This window comes from Artemia sp. Qi Xiang Cuo, chromosome 21, assembly GCF_049724085.1.
Source record: "Artemia sp. Qi Xiang Cuo chromosome 21, ASM4972408v1, whole genome shotgun sequence".
NCBI classification, from domain to species: Eukaryota; Metazoa; Arthropoda; class Branchiopoda; order Anostraca; family Artemiidae; genus Artemia; species Artemia sp. Qi Xiang Cuo.
Window position 1 is genome coordinate 9,992,328 of NC_142814.1, and position 19,372 is coordinate 10,011,699.

Sequence of the window (19,372 nt, forward strand, 5' to 3'; positions counted from 1 at the left end):
GAAGACCAGTTTCCAGCCAGCGACTTGTGAAGTTTTGAACTCATGAATAGGCTCGAATCTGTTGTACATTTAAGCTGTGATTTGGGAAAGACTAATGAAAACATTAGTGTTTGCTGTCAACATTGATCGCGCCGGCGGCGCGCTGTTTTTGGCCCCGCCGCCGCTGGTCTTCCCTCATCGGCGCGGCACCGGGGTCTTTTTGATGTCGTATATGTTGGTAACACAATTCACTAAGCATTCGGTAATAGCTTATTATTAGGCTAATTTAGCTGACTAATCATGGACCATTCCACATACGTTAAACAGCTTCGTTACCGAATGGCGATGTAAAGCCACTACGATCTAATCTTGACGTTCCTGTTCGATAATTTTTCTTGGAAAGATCTTGTCCATGCGGTAAATACGCAAGTAGGGGCTCTGCAGAAGGAGAATGCTAAACAAAAGAGAGGTATTTTTAGATTACTAATTTTATGTTCTTTCATGTTTAAAGTCGCAATTTATTTCCAGCTCCCTCCCTAATGTTCTCATATATAGCCCTAAGCTGTATAAAAAACTAACATAAAAATGAGGAAATTTGACTTTATAATATGCGGCAAGTATCAATTAAGCATATTTCCTTGTTGTTTTTTTTTTCGTTTTCAGCCATGTTTTTAAGTCATTTGTCATAAATAATTAAAGAATAAGTAATATTTTAGTAATAATATACTATAGTAAATAGTATATTATTATATATATAGTATATAAATATACTATATATATATATATATATATATTATATATACATATATATATATATATATATATATATATATATATATATATATATATATATATATTATATATTATATATTTACACTATAAGTAAAAAAACATGTAATATAAAAAAAACACAGTTATCAGATTTGAAAATAATGCTATTTGCCCAGCCAAATTGCTACAACGGAGATATATTAAAATGAACCAAACTTTTTGCCGACCCACGAAAAACTTTTGTGAAACATTTGTTATATACATTACAAATCAGTCGGTCAAATAGCTTTATTTTTCAAATCTGATAGTTGTGTTTCAAATGAAATCAAGAAAAGGCGCTTTTCTACTACCTTAAAGCAACACAGACCCTTAAACCAATAATTCCCTTAAAGCAATACAGACGCGACGATTGTTTATATCACTTCAAGTCACTGCATGTTCCCATATATACCTAGCTTCACCATACAAAACCGTCAGGCAATTCACAGGTATTGAAAGCCTAATCGCAATGTTATTGGCAACGCTGTCTTTGCTCTTGAAATTGACATATTTCAAATTATATTTATCGTGACTGCCTTCATATGTTGTCAGTTTTAGATTCTCTCACCCCAGATACCCAATAGGTTGGTAGTTACTATTCTCTCATCCCAGACCCAGCAATAGTCTATGTGTTTGTCAATATATGCCCCAGTTTCAGGTTGATATTCAAGGGAACAATTTTCAATAACTTGGTAATCTTCAAGAATTTTAACTTCTTTAATCTTCTTGTGAACTCATTTGAATATATTCGGGAATCCCTTGAAATTGCCAATCTTCAATTTATTTTCCTTAAAGTTAGTTTTCGGGTTAAAATTCTAGAAAAAAAAAGTCTATTGAAAACTGAAATTCAATTGCTACGAATATTTCTAATCTCTACTATTTTCTTTAGAATTACATTCGGGCTAAAACACGTCAAAACATGGGTCACATCCAACGCAATTAATAAGGTAGTAATTAATAAGGTAGAAAAAAGAAATCTGTTTTAGCGTATCTTTTTCTGAAGAGTTTCCAAGCATTTTTTCTTTCCTTTTTAGTAAATTTTGAATATTGTTCGGAGAACCAATTCGTAAAATTAAAACCAAAGACCAGACGGAAACGCTAAGTTTGAGGCATTAGAGTTCTAGAAAGGTTACATAAATGCTACGTAATTCTACATAATGCTTTGAACCTTGATTAAAATCAAAATTGAACAGGTTAAGTTTAAATTCAATTCGAGTTAATTTAAAATTTCAAAGTTCTGATGAATAATTCTCTGCTGGTTCCGGTATCATTGGCCAATAAATTACCCATATTAAAGCCCTGCATCCACTTTCATTTATTTTTAGCGATGCGAACAAGAAATTATTAAGATGGTCAAAATGAATTTCGTCAAGATTATAAAGCGTAACAGATTAACGAGGTAGCTGACGGAAATGCTAAGTTTGATGCATTAAAATTCTGGAAATGGTACATAAATGCTACGTAATTTAACATCCCCAAGGCTTTCGGAAAGCAATATAGCCCCAATTTTAGCGTATTGCTGCTTTTCTTGATCAGCCTGTCGTTCTCATTATTATTCCTTCATTGGATTTATGTTTTTTTTTTCTGAATTCCAACGCACCAAAGAAATTATACTTTTCATCTAAGAAATGTATATTAACTTCTGCCAATGCTTAAATAGCTAAATGACCAGGCAAAAAGTTCTCAATAACGCCTACACGTTAATTTTTTCATCACTGAGCTTGTTGGGTTTTTTTTTGTCACAATACAACAGAGTTTACTTGTAAAAATGTTGTGATTCGAACATTTGTTCTTTTTTTCCTGGCTTAAAATTAAACAGTTGGTGGTAACGAAGTCTAAGTAAAGAGCAACGTGGCTCAATAGTAACCAAAACTCTAAAAACCGGAATTTTGATATCAATAGATACATCAAAAGAATTGGATTATTATACTGATTCCAAATATATAACATAATATAAGATGCTTATTTAAAACATGTAAAATTCATCAAATTTAAGGGTACTCACCAAAAGTAACGAGCCTGAGAAAGTTAGCCTGATTTTCGAAAAGGGGGGGGGGGCGCTCACTAAAAGAAATCTTAATTGAAATCTTACCATCGGATTAAGCGTATCAGACAACCCTACTGTAGAATTTTCAAGCTCTTATATACAAAAATGTGGAATTTTGCATTGTTTGCCAGAAGAAAGACCACCGATGCGTGTTTATTTGTTTTTTGTTAAAGTGACTAAAAAGATGGAGGGCAACTAGCCCCCCTCCCATGCCCCTTTTCCCCCCAAAGTCGTCATATCAAAATTTTGAGATAGCCATTTTGTTCCGCATAGTAGAAAAATCTAATAACTATGCCTTTAGGGGTGGCATGCCCCCCCCCTTTACAGCCGGGGGAGAAAGGGCTGTAAATTATGAAATTTGCCCATTACTGGCGTGTAGTATTTGTTATTGGGAAGTATACAGACATTTTTCGTGGGGATCTTGTGCTTAGGGTGGGTTTCCATGGGGAGGATTTTTCGTTGGAAGGGAAATTTCCAGGGGAAACTTTACGCTAGGGGGCATTTGACAGAATTCCTATAAGAACTCTTTTCTAACTCAATTTTGCATGTGGAGATGATTCTGGGGAAATTTTCTGCGGGTTTGGATTTCTGGAAAAAAATTTCACGGAAGTGATAGAAAAAAACGATTAGAAATTAAAGCCTTTTTCAAATCAAAATATGATAAGCAAAAATTTTCCACACTGAATGGTCTGCAAGAAGTTTTACGGAAGGGGGGGGGGATTTACACTGAGAATGGAATTTTACGTGGGAGGAACTTTCCAAGGAGGAGTTTCCCGTAAGGGGAGGGAATTTTTCATGGAGGTTTAGCCAGATTTACTAGCATTATTTGAAATAAAAATCAGAAATTAAATAAAAAAAAGTTGTTTTTTAGCTGAAAGTAAGGACCAAGATTAAAACTCAAAACGAACAGAAATTATTCCGTATATGAAGGGGTTGTCCCCCTCCTTCAAACTCCTTTTTAGGAGTTCCTTCCCTGTCTAAGTTATTGGTACGCTATTTTTCTTCAGTCCTACGATTTTCAAGTTTCAACCTAAGCCGATAATTTTGCTTACATTCGATAGATGAGATTCGTTTTTTTTTTTTTGAGAATACGCTGAAAGGTTGCGAAAATACTAAAATTTTCTTGTTTATTATGCAAGTTTAGATCATTCTGTTAGAAAAAGCCGAAGTAAAATAATTCTAGCTCGATGAATGGATATATCTGAATTATACAATAAAATATAAATCGTTTTAAAGAAAATATTAACTATCTGTTGGGCGTAAAAGCATTACGCTCAACTATAATGCTCGTTGCGACGAAATCACCTGCTATGGACGAAATCTTAGATAGGGCTTCATACCCAAGTAAATCTATAATTCAGCCCTATTTTTTTGGCATTTGGCAGTATTGCAGTCTCTCAGAACGATGAGTATATATTCAAATACGGTTCAGATTAAGATTATTTGAATTTGGGTATAGTTGCCATGATTTTGGAATATAAATCGAAAAAAATATTGACATCAAAACGGTGTTTCATTATTTCGTTACAATATAAGGTAATATTTCAAAACGATTTTTACAGCTTTCTAATTTTTTTTTCTAAATATAAAAATATTCATGGCTCTTAACATTTTACAGCATTCTCGATTGACAAGAAGGGAAATCAGAATTCAAGTGAAAGGTTCTTGTTGTTTCCCCCAAGTTTCTGCTCAGTTGGTCACTTAACGTCAATATCACAGTATAAGTATATACCAGTAGCGAAATCTTTTTCCGAACATGACACACATTTCATAGCGCGTAATTAGGCTCTGAGCATATACGTCATAGCCATAGTTTTCCATCTTGGTTTTGATTTTTCATCGGAAACATTTGTCATTGCGTGTGTACGAAGGCGGGGTCATGAATCTTGTGCGGTTTTAGATCTGTGTCAAGAATTTTCAAAGGAGAGTATAGGACTTTTCGCTACTATATATTACCTTTACTGTAGTCAATATTAATCACTCGCTACTGCATAAGGAAAAATTTGAGCTGGGAGATTTGAGAGTTTGCCTCCCTTGCTTTATCCCATGTCACCTTCTCCCACCGAACAAAATTATTATGTGGGGCTTCAACGACTTCAGTTTTCCGCGAAATTTATACCTTAAAGTTTGTCCAATCATTCAAGATTTTTACTATTTTGACTTGACAATGAGTCGTTCGAATTTGAAACAATCAAGTCGCCTTTCTTGGAAATGTTGAATAAAGTGTAACTTCTTTTCGACTAGAGCAAAGCAGACAAAATCATACAAGGGTGGCGGTTTGTTAACTTTGTGGACAACTATATTGATCCCGTGGAAGCCCTGCATTAGGCTGCAAAAGCGTTGTTATTTCTATTGCCTCTTGTAAAACACCTGAAACCATTTTAAAGATCCCTCCATGGGGTACACGCATGAATTTACTTCGGAGTTGGGATAATAAAGTTGAAAAAGAGCAAATTATATACAAAATATGAGAAATTGCAGGAAATTTTACATTTTTGTAAAGGGGGGGGGGGCAAGGTTGATTGGTTTCGGTTCTTTGTGATCGTTTTCTTTGTTTTGAAAGATTTTAGTTTTTTTTAATCCTGTGTTGGTTTGAAATATGTTCTTACTTTTAAAGTAAAAACCATTTTGTAATGGGGTAAGAGAAACTTGAATTGTGATTAAATTGTATCACCATCTAAAATGTGAGCATTTCTTCACTTTTTAAACGTTGTAATCATTGACAATTGTCAATGTTGATAGCACCAAGCCGCCTGAGGTTAACACGGCTACGCTCGCTCCTCCTCCATCTTAATCTATTCACAGCCTCCCTCTTTACACCCTCTCAGGAAGCTCCCATTCTCCCTAAATATTTCTTTACCACATCCTCCCACCCCAACTGTGGACGACCTGCTTTCCCTTTAACCTTTGACGGTCGTCCAAAAAGGACAATACTTTGGTAATCTGTCATCCTTCATCCGCAGAACTTGCCCCAGCCATCTCAACCTTTCTCTCATTATAGCCCTAAAAAGGAGGATTGAACCACACTTTTCATATAGCCTACTTTTTGAACTATGGTCAATCAGCCGGGTATCCAAAACAATCCGTAGGCAATTTTTCTGGAAAATATCTAGCAAACCTTCTTCCATTTCTCGGAGCGCCAATGCTTCAGAACCATATTTGACCACTGTCATCACTGTAGCTTCCAATATTCTAATCTTGGTTTGCAGACTTATCTTCCTATTCTTCCAAACTTTTTTTAACTGAGGAAAACGCTCTGAGCCTTGGCTATTCTGCTTTTATCATCTTCACTGCTCCCACCGTCTTTACTAATAATATTACCAAGGTAAGTGAAACTGCCCACTTGATCGATCTTTTTCGCCTTCATCTAGGATGCTTAAATCATCAGCATAATCTAAGTCTAAAAAAGTTTTTCTTCCCCCTTGATTCCGTGTTCTCTCATTGCCTTTTCTGTGCTCCCTATGGCAAATTCCATTAAAAGGGTCCATATAAATGGGGATGGAACACAACCCAGCTTAACTCCTGATTCAATGCGAAACCACCTACGAACCTCATTTTCTACCTTAACTGCAGCAGTGTTATTCTCGAACATAGCACAAATCCCTTTTATGTATTTGTCTGGTATACCGTACAAGGATAAGACCTTCGCTAAAGCTCTATCAGCTGAATAGAACGCTTGTCCATAATCTATAAAACTAAGGAATAAAGGTGTTTGATGACTCAGGAACTTCTGAATTTTTAACCTAAGAATGAAAGTTTGGTCGACATATCCTCTAATCTCTCTAAAACCGCACTGTTCTTCTCTTATAACTTTGTATACAGCATCTTTCAGTCTAAAAATTATCATATTGTTCAGTAATTTGCTGGCTACAGAGACCAGGCTAATGCTTCGATAATTACCACACTCACTCTTGTCACCTTTCTTATACAGTGATTTAATTAGGGTTTTCTTAAATTCACTAGATACTTCCCCTTTTTCGGAAAATTATATTCATAATGTTCAGTAACCTATTTCTTTTCTCAGAGCCACCATATTTAAGAAACTTATTTACCACACTTTCAGCACCTGATGCCTTTTTATTTTTTAATTATTTTAGTACAGTCGCTAATTCTTCCTCGCAAAACAAATCTTCCTTCACATCCAAGGTGTCACAAACTTTTTCATTTTCCTCTATACCTTATCCTGTAAGCTTATCCCGGTTTAGAACATTCTCAAAATGCTCTACCCACCTCTCTTTAACTCTTACTACTTCCTTATCACTAATGGTGGCCCCGTTTCTGTCTTTAAATGGGACAAATCCAGATTGATTAAGGGGATTGGTTATTGAAACCTAAAAATTAGTTTCTGAAAAAATGCAGAAAGCCTGACCTCGAGTACCACTTTATTTCGATAATTTTATTATAATTTTAAACCAGCTCACTCCTCCCTTTTGATTTTACCACCTGACCTCTCTTTCTCTATTGGCTACCTTATATTTCTTATAGAATCAATTGAGAAAATTCTTGAAAAACCTAATTGCTGGTTAAATTTAATTTCCATTGACCTTCAAAAAGCATTTGACCTTGTTAACCACAATATATTATTTGAGAAACTTGCCACTGAATTCAATATTCTTTCCTGGTTAAATTGGTTGCTCCTTCTTATCAAGCAGTCCGCAGGTAGTCAAATATAAGATTCATTATTCCAACCACCCCGTGTCCACAATAGATTACTCCAAGGTACTCTCCTAGGCCTCCTCCTTTTTTCAGTTATGATTACTAAGGAATTTCTTGACAAATAGAAATTTGTGGATGACCGAACGGTTGTTGAAACCTGCTACAAATTCATAATAAGCAACCCTATGAGCATCCCAGTGATACTGCAGAGGACGCTGCGGACCTAGGCCTGAAAGTAAACCCCTCTAAATTTATGATAATACCAATATGTTCCTTAAAACCTCGCTCCTTTTTCTCAACCCAGTCCCCCCAAATATTTCAGTGTCCTCCTTTAAATTACTTGGGGTTACAATTTTCTCTAATTTAAAGTGGGATATCCACGTTAAAGATATTGTCCATTGACCGAGTGCGTCCATTTCCCTCCTTAAGGTCTTAAATAAATTTAGAGTCCCCCATCCCATTCTTTGAGGATTTATACTTCCGTTGTCCGCCTGCATCTTGAATGTGCTTGTCCAGTTTGGCATCCTGGCATCTCCTGTGAAGAATCATAAAAAAATTGAATCCATTCGAAAAAGAGCCTTGAGAATAATTTTCAAAGAAGCTAAGGTTCCATACTCACTCCTTCTACAATCAGCCAGGTTGGAAGCACTTGAGCACAGGACAGGAAAGTTGTGCCCCCGATTTACAGAAAATGCAATAACAAACCCTCACACGGAAAGCATTTTCCCCAATAGACATTCACCACCCAGACAACACCTGCCACGGACTGTTTCTGAGCTCATTTCTGTCTTGTCCCCAATTCGTTGCTTTACCTTCAGATATGAAAAATCTTTGTTCCTTCTATTACTGATAAAATAAACCGCTAGTTTTCATTTTTTGTTATTTGGTATTGGTGATACCCAAGTTATATGTTCGTTTGCTCGTTTTGTTCCCTCCCCCTTTTTATATGTTCTCTTTTAAACCTATTTTAATGTATATTTTATTTAATTCTTTTTTTAGTTTTATCATTTTTTACCTTTTTAACTTGCTGACATTTTTTAGTTTAATATTTTTGACTAAGGAATGATTTGTCATTCTGATATTCTTGTTCTGGCATTTTTTGCCAGTTTCTTAGTTGTCGTGCTTTTTTTACGTTGCGATTTTTCCTTATATTGTTTTTTATGACTCCGAAATGCAAACTCGGTACTTTGGAGCTTGTGATAGAGATTTCCTGAAAAAAATTCTTATCTTACGTTTTTCGACTGCCAAGGTTCCCTCAGTTGGACATCTGGCCTCGATTATACAGAGGTATGAGTTTAAGACATATTGCTGTAGTGGCGCTATTATTTGACCCTTGAAGAGGTAGAATCATGTGTTGGATGGTGTGGAACCCGATCATTGCGATTGCCAAATACCTCTTGGTTGGTCCTTAGGTAATTTACAATTCTATTTTCGAGGTCCTGAGGCCTAATAAGGAGCCATGCGAAAGGTGGTGTAATCTGCAAAGAGGGCTTGACTCAGAAATCCTGCGGTGCGGGATTTTCGTCAACAAAGCCCAGGCATGGCGTGTGAAAACCAGTGCCAGTGAAAACTGTGACAAAGTGACAGAAAGATGGACATTTGATGCTTCCTCGGAAAAATTCGACCATCCGAAAACAGAACACTTCTATACAAAAAAAGTCAGCATATATAGTTGAAGTAGAAGATAAACAATTGAAAATATCCTGTATCGAAACAGTATAAAAAAAAGATAGAAACGTTCAGTGGTATTTCAGAAAGTTTTATTGACAGAAATAACTCCAAACCTAGGTTGTGTAATGAATACTATTTTTGATGTTTGTTTTTGTACGGCCGAATAGTTGTGTTTAACAAAAAAACTGCTGGATGCGTTTGCTAAAGTAATTTACCGAACACGATACTATCGTTTTTATTAAAGGAAAAGCATAATTAAGCGGGGATGGGGGAGGGGCAACTCTACAATGTTAGCACATGATTTGCCGAAAGCACAGTGTTTCTTTTTTCTATTATTTGAAAAAAACTACGTTTTCTAAAGAGTTAAAGAGGCTGAGTTACAAGGTCGAACCTTAAAACGTACAGCGATTAGGAGGCACAGTTGGGAGCTGCCGCCCCAAACCCCTCGCTTTCGCAGCCTTTAAATAATAAAAAAAAATTTTTAACTGAAAGTAAGGAGCGACATTAAATCTTAAAACGAACAGAAATTATTCCGTATATGAAAGGGGTTGTGCCCTCCTCAACGCCACGCTCTTTACGCTAAAGTTTGACTTTCTCACAACTCTTTTTTTAAACAAGAAAAACTTTAGCGTAAAGAGCGAGGCGTTGAGGAGGGCACAGCCACTTTCATATACGGAATAATTTCTGTTCGTTTTAAGATTTAATGTCGCTCCTTACTTTCAGATTAAAAAACTTTTTTTTATTTAAAGGCTGCAAAAGCGGGGGTTTGGGGGGCGGCAGCCTCCAACTGTGCCTCCTAATCCCTGTACGTTTTAAGGTTCGACCTTGTAACTCAGCCTCTTTAACTCTTTAGAAAACGTAGTTTTTTTCAAATAATTTCTGCACGTTTTTGTACAGTTTATTACTTATTATTGCTTGACTAACTGTTAGCTGATCGTGTCAGGAGTTAAAGTTGGGGGGCTGCCGCCCCCCAAACCCCCCGCTCTTGAACATTCTTGTGTTAAGGCTTTTAATTCCTGATTACTCAAATCCCGTCGTACAGGGTGCCTCCTACTCCCTGTACGTTTTAAGGTTCGAACTTGTGACTCAGCCTCTTTAACAGCCCCCCAACTGTGCCTCCTAATCCCTGTACGTTTTAAGGGTCGACCATGTAACTCAGCCTCTTTAACTCTTTAGAAAACGTAATTTTTTTCAAATAATTTAAAAAAGAAACTGAGTTTCTTTTTTAAACTTTAAATTCAGTATATAAAAAATTTCCTCTGACGGGGAATCGAACCCGGGTCTTCCACCTGAGAGTCAGGAGTATCGACCGCTGTACTAAAGAGACACAATTCTAATTGTTTTTTAGTAAGTGGAATCTATTTTTGACGCAAGCAAATCCCCACAAAACTTGATATTTGGAAAACAGGGAAGGAGTGATCAGATTGAGCTGAAATTTCAAGGATAAGCTCCCAGGCCCCAGGAAAGCTTTTCCTCTAAATTTCAGCCTGATCAGACAACGTTAAAGGGGGGCTGTGGTGGGAAAAATTAACATGGGCTCTTATAGGAAAACGAGGTTTTTCGTAAATGTAAATTCGGTGGATAATTTTTTCGGTCTGAAAATATCAAAAGGCCCTAACAGGTCGAATTCTGCTTCGAATGAGTCCTCATTCACCCGGATCAGTTGCCAACTGTGGCCTGTAGGCGTGGATAACAAAAAAAAAAAAAAAATTTTGAACTTTAAGTGGCACTATTTGGTTTTTGGATAACAGGGAAGGAGTGATAGGATGGAGCTGAAATTTCGAGAATACGTTCCCGCTCCCAAGGAAAGCTAAATCTCTAAGCATCAACCCAATCGGACAACGTTAAAGGGGGGCTGTGGTTGGAGGGTTGAAACTTCCGGCCCACTTTTACCCATGAAGATAAAGTCGGAGGGGGTGAAATTTTGCACGTTTCTTAGTTTGAGCTTGGGCTACAAAATGCGATTACCGCTGTCTCTCTGCGACCGCTAGGACCGGAAATCGCTTAACATTGTGGTGGGTCGCCTCTTTATAGAGGCGCAAGTGTGCCTCCTTGATTCGTTTCTGGCCTCTTTCATGCCATTTCTTTCGTTCCATTCTTACCATTTTACCGCTTTCTCGACCGATTTCAGGAAAATACCTCATTGCCGGCTTTATGAGTCTAGCCCACTTTGCAGATTACACCTAATCTCCCATGGCTCATGCTCGGGCATCTAGTTCTGGAAAACGGAGCGCTCAATTAACAAGGGACATAATTCGAAAGTTTTTGCGCTCACAGTTCGGCCCAAAGAGCATGGGTAGCTTATAAGAGTGGAAACTGGCGCTAGTGTTGGCAAAAAAACTATCAACGCTATCTAGTGCTTGGCAACACTTGGTATTTTTTCAAGCCTGTGTAATCGTTTTTTGGTCAGGAACTGAGATCAGACACTTATTACTACCATGATTTTACCAATTAAATTAATCATTCGTATTATTACACTGAAAAAATATCAAGTGTCGCCCAACGATAGACGGCGTTGATAGTTTCTCTAGTATACTAGAGTCAGTGCCCGTTCTTATAACTTACCCATACTCTTTGGTTCGGTCCTTGCTTAGCTCTGGCCTTTGGCGCTCGCTTCGGCCGGTTTTTAAAGCATCACGACACCTTATTCTACCTCTTCAAGGGTCATATAATAGGATCAGTACCGCAAGATGTTTTGAACTAGTATCCTTGTATAACCAATTAAAGTCAAGGGGAGGCGGTGAGTTGGCCAAAATTATGACTTGTACCTCGGGGTCAAGGTTTTTTTTTAATATTGTTTTTTAGCAATGAGTTGAAATTTTAATAACCCACCTACTTAGTGACAGTTTTGATGTTGTTTCCAACCTTCAACCTGGTTCATCTGCCGGGAACTGAGATCAAACACTTATTCCTAAACTATTTTTACCAGCCACACAAATTAAATTAATTTTTCATATCATAACAGATAAAAAATGCCAAGTGTCGCCAAACAGTAGATGGCGTTGAAGTTTTTTTGGTACGCTAGAGCCAGTTTCCACTTTTGTAAGTTACCCATACTCTTTACTCCTAGCCTGAATAGCTTAGGTACTTATTCAATGGAACACTTCTATTAATATAAGTTTTTTTTGAATGTCTGGTAAGGGCTAAGGGGAGGGGGCTCTCAAAATTCACCATTTAGCTACACTATTGGCAATACTGTAAATCATACCTCTGCAGGGGAGTAGCTCCAGCATTTTATTGGGTGAGCCAAGAGGGGTCCATATCCGGATAGTTAAGGGGCATGGGCTATATATTAGTTTTTTCTCCGAATTATTGAGGGGAAATTGCCCCCCCCCCTCCGAAACGACACCCCTGTACCTCTGTAAACTATCATGGTTTTCTAATAGCCATCAAAATCTTTCGAATCAAAGCAGGTAATTTTTCTATGTTAAAACATGATAGCAAATAATTTATGCAAACACAATACATCAACGCTACCCACGTAAAAAATCTAAAATGCAATTATGTCATTGAGTAACTGCATAAATTTTAGAACGAATTGGGGCGTGGCGGATATATTGTAACATTTAAGCGATTTTTGAATAAAAGTGATTGCAAAAACCTACAATAAGAAGGATGATTATTTGTTTAACCAATTTAATGCTTCACTAAACAAGATTAATAGCTTAACTATGACTTACTCTGACAGCCGTGGGTCCAGATGAACACAATAAGGGGATCCCCCTAAAATTTAGCGCAATCTCCTCAATTTGCAAGTAAGTATATACTGAGTATAGGTCAAGATCGAGTGTCTGAGCGAGATGTTAGCTTCTCTGTGCTTCAGCTTAATGTCAGGGTCTTTTTTCTTCGTTCGATAAGTTAAAACAAAAAGTGCATAGTTGCCCCCAGATTATATTGGTCATTATGAGACCTTCCTTGATTCGAAAACTGAATCTCTTTTAAATCTCCCTGGTTACAATGAATGCTTGAATCGAAGTAGGAAGGCTAGGGGTGGCCCTCCTGTCTATGTTTCAGAATATCTTCCGTAAGGGATGTCTGATAAATCCTTAGATTGCTTCTAGCTGCAATTTAACCCAGACACTGGCGGATACAGGGGGGCGAGGGTTACCCCAGGGCCCCCCAAGATTTTTTCAGCGCCTTCATTCCTTGTTTTTTGTTTGTTTTCACTATTTCTTTGAAATTGGTCAATTATTGGCCGTTTTGTTACATTGCCCTCCCCCCTCCCCCAAGATTTTGCTTATTGGCATCCTTGTCACATTAGACCCACCTCCCAATATTTTGTTCTAGATCTGTTCCAGGACCCAGGCACGGGTTTTATCTGAACAGTGAGGTATGAACCCCTTGTGAATTAACAAAAACTCGCAAAAAAATCAAGATAAGTGCACCATCTATATACGCGCAGCCATTTGTAGCCTATTTTGCAAAAAGTGTTTTTTAACATAAATTTTCTTTCAAAGGGTTTCTGTTTGGAATTTAATAGAGAAGCCAGACGGCTAGATTTGCAATAGGATTTCCTTAGAGAGAAGGTAGCTGACATAGGAAAATTTTAGAGGAAACGATTGGGTTTCATCTTGACTTACTTGACTCAACCCTCGGCGCTTAATTGTTTTTGAAAATAACTTCAATGTCGCAAGAGGACCCATTGGGTTGGGCCGGACATGGCAATTGGGGGTTGGTTCTTTCAAACATTTGAGGGGATCTTCATGTTTTGGCCCAGACCGTATTCCCACCAGACCGTTGGCCAGATCGTATTCCTACTAGACCGTATTCCTACCAGACCGTATTCCTTCAAAAAAATTTGAGGGGATCTTCATATCTTGGCCCAGACCGTATTCCTACCAGACAGTTGGCTCAGACCGTATTCCTTCAAATATTTGAGGGAATCTTCATATTTTGGCCCAGACCGTATTCCTACCAGACCGTATTCCTACTAGGCCGTATTCCTGCCAGAGCGTTGACCCAGACCGTATTCCTTCAAATATTTGAGGAGATCTTCATATCTTGGCCCAGAACGTATTCCTACCAGATTGTTGGCCCAGACGGTATTCCTTCAAATATTTGGGGGGATCTTTATATTTTGGCCCGGACCGTATTCCTGCCAGACCGTTGGCCAGACCGTATTCCTTCAAGTATTTGAGGGGATCTTCATATTTTGGCCCATACCGTATTCCTACCAGAACGTTGGCCAGACCGTATACCTACTAGACCGTATTCCTACCAAAGCGTTGGCCCAGACCGTATTCCTTCAAATATTTAAGGGGATCTTTATATTTTGGCCCAGACCGTATTCCTACCAGACCGTATTCCTTCAAATATTTGAGAGGATCTTCATATTTTGGCCCAGACCGTATTCCTACTAGGGCTAAGGTGATCAAGCTCATTCTACCTGTCAACGTTTCTGCCCTCACAAAATTTTGCAGTCTTTACCTTTCTTTACTCTATGCTCGAAAAAAAGAAAGTAAAGAGCTAAATTAACCAGAGAAGAATAGAAACAAAGTCAAATAATAGTTCAAAATGAACAGAAATCCCCGTCAATAAACATATGAGACCGAAAACAAACAGAAATTACAATGAATGATTAATTCAAAACTAGAACGAAAAGAAACTACCCCAAAGAGGAGTAGGGCTAACGCCATTCAAGCCTCCTCGAGGCCAGAAGGTCATTTGCACGACTGAAAGCAATTTTCATTTCAAGGAACGTGGTTTTTATTTGCCAAAACATCACAACAAAAACAACAAAAATGAAATTAGACCGGACTGTTTAGTATTTATTCCTGGAAGCCTCAATAATTTGGATTTATTAACGTTACAAAAAAGAAAATGTTTCAAATATATTTTGCTTTTAAGTTCAGCACAGATGACACTCTGGCCTTTAGAAGGCATGGGGGACGTTAGCCCTACTCCTGTTTGTGATTAATTAAAAAAAAACTTATTCCACAAAAGAAGTTTTTCAAAGAAAAGTAAAGAATTAAACAAAAAATTAGCAAAAATAAAATCAAATAATCTACCAAGCGTGAAACTACCACAAATCAGCAATGATAAATAAATGAAACCCAAAACAAACAGAAATTACAATAAATAAACAATAATAGAAGATACAAATGAATGTGCATTGTCAGTTTAATATACATATACTGATATTTAGTAATCAAAATCTTAATTTTATTTGATTTATTAAAATTATAAAAGTAAGAACATTTATATTTTTTCAGTAAAGTGCAAATTATGTTCTGGCCTTGGGAAGGCATAGGGGTTTTGAGCCCAACTAATGTTAATTTCTGCTCGTTTTGAATTTGATTAGGTCAATTATGGTAATTTCCGTTCATTTTGGTTTTCATTTATTTATCGTTGCTTATTTATGATAGTTTCACGCTTGGTAGATTATTTGATTTTATTTTTGCTCATTTTTTGTTTAATGGATTCTTTACTTTTCTTTGAAAAACTTATTTTGTGAGAAAGTTTTTTTAATTAATTTCTGTTCGTTTTATTGACATAGTCTTTCCAGAGAAAAAGAAAATAATACTTTAAATTTTTTCGTTTTTTTAAGAATTTATAGTTTGGCCTGCTATTTGTATGCTGGAGAAAAATTTTCAGCAATGTTTAACAACATACACACTCTTAAGAATCTGGACACAAATAGTAGTGTTTAACTTAGTATCATATATCCCCTAGCTGACCTGAAATAGAAAACTTGATACCATTCGCAAAAAAATCAGTTTACCCTCTTTGATAGCTTGGATACACTTACACTATTTGGATTTGGCTATATTTTAAGAGCAGAAGCAGCCCCGAAAGTTTGAACATAGTACTTTCAGTCGTTCTTGGGATACTGCTGAGATGCCTTGTTGGGAATTAGCATTAACACAGTGCATTTTGATTTAATCTTATGGCATCATTTAGTTTTATAAACATAAAGTCAAATGGGAGGGTGGGAGTGGGAGGGGGATTAGTTGCCCTCCAATCACTTTCGACTATTAAAAAGGGCATCAGCCCTTTCTATTTTCAATCGAATGAGCCCTTTTCGAAGTTCCTATGACAACTCCTTCGATACAAAGTGCCCTGGTTTAAACAACAACAACAACAAAAACTAATACATTATACCCATATCGATCTTTACTATAAAAATGTCAAGCCTTCCAATCACTTTCGACTATTAAAAAGGACACTAGGCATTTCGATTTCCAATCAAATGAGCCCTTTTTGAGTTTCTACAACACTTCTTATAAACACCTTATATGCCCTCAGGGCATAAATTACCACCCTTACCCTAAGGGCTGTGAGGGTGGTTGTCATCCTCTAAGACCTAATTTCCAGAACTTTCATCTATGAGCCTGAGCCTGTTTTGAAGTTTCTACGACAACGCCTTCTATAAAAACCTCATATGCCCCCAGGGCATAACTTAAAACCTTTGCTCCGAGGGTTGTGGGGGAGTGTCCTCCTCAAAAACCTGTTTTCTATCTGGAAATCAAATACGTCGAACAAAATGGCTATCTCCCAATTTTGATTGGATGTGTTTGGGGGAACGTTGGGCGTGGGGGGGGTTAGTTGCCCTCCAATCACTTTCGACTATTAAAAAGAGCACTAGCCTTTTGAATTTCCAATCGAATGAGGTTTTTTTGAAGTTTCTATAGCAAGGCCTTCTATAAAAACCTTATATACCCCGAGGGCATAACTTAAAACCCTTGCTCTGAGGGTTCTGGGGGAGTCTCCTCCTCAAAAGCACATTTTCTATCTTGAAATCAACTACGCTGAACAAAATGGCTATCTCAAAATTTTGATTCGATGTGTTTGGGGGAGCGATGGGCGTGGGGGGGCTAGTTTCCCTCCAGTCACTTTCGACTATTAAAAAGGGCACTAGCCCGTTGAATTTCCAATCGAATGAGCCTGTTTTGAAGTTTCTACGACAACGTCTTCTATAAAAACCTTATGTCCCCCAGGGCATAACTTAAACCCCTTGCCCTGAGGGTTGTGGGGGAGTGTCCTCCTCAAAAACACATTTTTTATCTGGAAATCAACTACGCTGAACAAAAGGGTTGTCTCAAAATTTCGATTGAATGTGTATAAGGGAAGGATTGGCCTGAGGGGGGGGGGGGCTAGTTTCCCTCCAATTACTTTCGACTATTAAAAAGGGCACTAGAACTCTCGATTTCCAATCGAATGAACCCCTTTTAAAGTCTCTACGACGACCCCTTCTATATGAAGTGCCATGCTTTTAAAGAAAGAAAAAAAACTGTACATTGATTCAACACTGATCTTATATGCCCTCAGGGCATAACTTAAAACCCTTGCCCCAAGGGTTGTGGGGGAGTGTCCTCCTTAAAAAGATATTTTCTATATGGAAATCAACTACGCTGAACAAAATGGCTATCTCGAAATTTTGATTGGATGTGTTTGGGGGAATGGTGGGCGTGGGGGGGGTGGGGCCGCGAGTCGTCCTTACATTCGACAGTTAAGAAGGGTACCAGCCGTTTCAGCTTCCAGTTGAATAAACTCTTTTTGAACTATTACGACAAACCTTTTGATCCGAAGGACCCGGGTATGGAGAAAAAAAAAAACACATTGTGCCCACATCGTTCTTTATTTAGGCAGCGCTAGCGCGCTGTCTATGATAATTTCTGATCGTTTTAGGTTTGACCTAATCATCCATTGTAAGTCCCACTCGTTTTGAATCTCACTTACTTATTGATACTGATTTATTAAAATGAAACTCAGGGATACTTAAGGGGGGTGGTAAGCTAAATCAAACTGTGTGCGTTCAGGTTGTCAAAAGGGCGCCTTTGCAATATTTCAGGAACTGCTGAGGGTATTAAGTTGAAAATTTCAAGGCATGTTGAGGAGGATGTGGGACTAAACCAAAAGATGTAATGTACATCCATGTTGTCAAAGGGAGTATTTACACTGCCTGAGAAAGACCTAAGATAAGTAAGTTAGAAATTTCAGGGAATGCTGAACTAAATGAAAGGACACTATGTGCATCCAGGCTGTCAAAATGGCATATTTGCTATGTATAAAATGTTTTTACTTTTATAACTTTAAAAAATCAAATAATATTAACATTTTGATTAATAAATATCTATATATATATATATATATATATATATATATATATATATATATATATATATATATATATATATATATATATATATATATATATATATATATATATATATATATATATATATATATATATATATATATATATATATATATATATATATATATATATATATATATATATATATACCCTACTTATGTTAATTTCTGCTCGCTTTGAGTTTGACTTGGTTATTTATTGTAATTTTTTTCCGTTTTGGGTTTCATTTGTTTATAGATGCTGATTTGTGGTAGTTTCACGCTTGGTGGATTAGTTGATTATATTTGTGCTCATTTTTGATTTAATGGAGTTCTTTACTTTTCTTTGAAAAACTTATTTTGGGGGAAACGTTTTTTTATTATTTTCTGTTCGATTTATATTGACATAGTATTTTCAGGGAAAAAGAAAATAATAGTTTAAATCTTATCGTTTTTTTAAGACTTTATAGTTTGGCCTGCTATTTGTATGCTGGAGAGAATTTTTCAGGAATTTTTAACAACATACACCCTTTTAAAAATCTGCACACAAATAGTAGTGTTTAATTTAGTTTCATACATCCTCTAGTTGACCTGAAATAAAAAACTTGATACCATTCACGAAAAAATCTGTTTACTTTCTTTGATAGCTTGGATACACTTACGCTATTTCGATTTGGTTAAATTTTAAGAGCAGAAGTAGCCCGAAAGTTTGAAAATAATACCCTCAGTCGTTCTTGGGATACTGCTGAGATGCCTTATTGCTAATTAGAATTAACACAGTGCATTTTTATTAAATATTCAGACAAAACATAGTTTTTAAACATATTGGGCAAATGGGACGGTAGAGGGGTGTGGGGAATAAGTTGCCCTCCAATCACTTTCAACTATTAAAAAGGGCAATCGCCCTTTCTATTTTCAATCGAATGAGCCCTTTTCGAAGTTTCTGCGACAACTCCTTCGATACGAAGTGCCCTGGTCTAAACAAACAAACAAAAAATACATTGTACCCACATCGCTCTTTACTATGAAAATTTCAAGCCTTCCAATCACTTACGACTATTAAAAAGGGCACTAGCCCTTTCAATTTCCAATCGAATGAGCCCTATTTGAATTTCTACGTCAAAGCTTTCTATA

General features: G+C 36.9%; 1 pseudogene; it reads right to left on the bottom strand.

Annotated features, from left to right (window-relative positions):
* Positions 1–1,119: 1,119 nt before the first annotated feature.
* On the bottom strand, positions 1,120–14,544 carry LOC148939222 (alpha-ketoglutarate-dependent dioxygenase alkB homolog 4-like; annotated as a pseudogene).
* Positions 14,545–19,372: the final 4,828 nt, after the last annotated feature.